The sequence below is a fragment of the Bison bison genome, unplaced genomic scaffold, assembly GCF_000754665.1.
Source record: "Bison bison bison isolate TAMUID 2011002044 unplaced genomic scaffold, Bison_UMD1.0 scf7180017863991, whole genome shotgun sequence".
Classification (NCBI taxonomy): Eukaryota; Metazoa; Chordata; class Mammalia; order Artiodactyla; family Bovidae; genus Bison; species Bison bison.
Genome location: NW_011494563.1, coordinates 116,466 through 118,385, shown reverse-complemented (window position 1 = coordinate 118,385; position 1,920 = coordinate 116,466).

The following is a 1,920-nucleotide window of genomic DNA, read 5'->3' as shown; positions in this document are numbered from 1 at the left end:
TGGGAGGGATTGGGGGCAGGAGGAGAAGGGGACGACAGAGGATGAGATGGCTGGATGGCATCACTGACTCAATGGACGTGAGTCTGAGTGAACTCCGGGAGTTGGTGATGGACAGGGAGGCCTGGCATGCTGCGATTCATGGGGTCACAAAGAGTCGGACACGACTGAGCGACTGAACTGAACTGAGGGTGCTACTGCTGCTTCTGCTAAGTTGCTTCAGTCGTGTCTGACTCTGTGGGACACCATAGACGGCAGCCCACCAGGCTCCCCCGACTCTGGGATTCTCCAGGCAAGAACACTGGAGTGGGTTGCCATTTCCTTCTCCAATGCATGAAAGGGAAAAGTGAAAGTGAAGTCGCTCAGTTGTGTCCAACTCTTCACGATCCCATGGACTGTAACCTACCAGGGTCCGCTATCCATGGGCTTTTCCAGGCAAGAGTACTGGAGTTGGGTTACCATTTCCTTCTCCAAGGATAGACTAGTGTTTTGGAATAGAGGATAGGCTGCTTCTGCTAGCAAGAATATTTTTAGGAAGGAAGCATCACTGACCATGGTACTTGAATTGATCCAAATACACCAAAATGTCCCCTTTCCATTCTCAGGTACCCTTCTTTCTGAAGAATAAGGAGGAGGAGAAGGGGGCGGGGGGAATACAGAGAGGAAGAGAGAAAAGAAAAAGGGGGAAAAGAGAGGCCTAGTGTTTGTGGAGTGTCGTCCTTAAGAGCACTGATATTTGTGGAGTGTCTTCCTTAAGCAAGGTACTTAGCATCGTAAGACATAGCAAAGAAGGCCTTACCTTCTTTTACATAAAGTAAAGAGATTGAGGTACAGAGTAGTTTTACATCTTGAAAATTACACAGTTAGACATTCACAGAGTTAAGAATTCAGTCCCAGAGCGTCTCCGTTTCCCATCCTACTATGCTGGTTCCACTGTGCCAACAGAAGTAGAAGGTGGTTCCCTGAGGACTCCATTGCCTATAGCAGTTGTTGACATTGTTAGGTTGTTTCTCTGTTTTTTGAAGTCAAGTTTTGGAATTGAATTAGTAAATGTTTTTATTATGGAGTCCTATATTTAAAAATAGTATTGTGGACATCCTTAGTATAGGAATCAGTGCCAACGAGGTCCTTTGTACCCATCAAATTTTCATGACTTTATAAGTAAATGAACTCAGGGAAGGTGAGAAAATGTGTACCTACAACGAAGGGTTTTGAGGCCCCAGGGATATACATCAACCAGGAAGCAGTCTCTGATAATGGTGTTCATGCAGGACTTTGCATAAACTGTATCTTTGGTAGACATGAAAATATGGCCTTTCCCTAAACTTCTAAGGAGTTAAGATTTCAAATTACAATCAGGCAATTGGTGTCTTCATAAAAGCAGTTTATATGTTAGGCTGAAGTATCAGCAAACATAAGAACATAACAAAGAAAGAAAAAGTATGGGTAGGTAGCTTTTCCCCCTTTATTTTAGCAATTTGCTTCTCCAGATTGATCACTAACATCTATTGGTAATTGAAAATTCAGCTAAGAACAAAAAATAGATAACTAAAATGAGAATAAGAATTTCAGCTATTAACATAGAGTGAAAAATCTCCTTAGTACGCTTTATATGTTGAAACACTATGAATCAATTAAAGTGTGAGTGGATTTTCAGTATTTCAAGGGCTTTAATAATTAATCGGAGAAGGCGATGGCACCCCACTCCAGTACTCTTGCCTGGAAAATCCCATGGATGGAGGAGCCTAGTAGGCTGAAGTCCATGGGGTCATGAAGAGTCGGACAGGACTGAGTGACTTCACTTTCACTTTTCACTTTCATGCATTGGAGGAGGAAATGGCAACCCACTCCAGTGTTCTTGCCTGGAGAATCCCAGGGACGGGGTAGCCTGGTGGGTTGCCATCTATGGTGTCGCACAGAGTC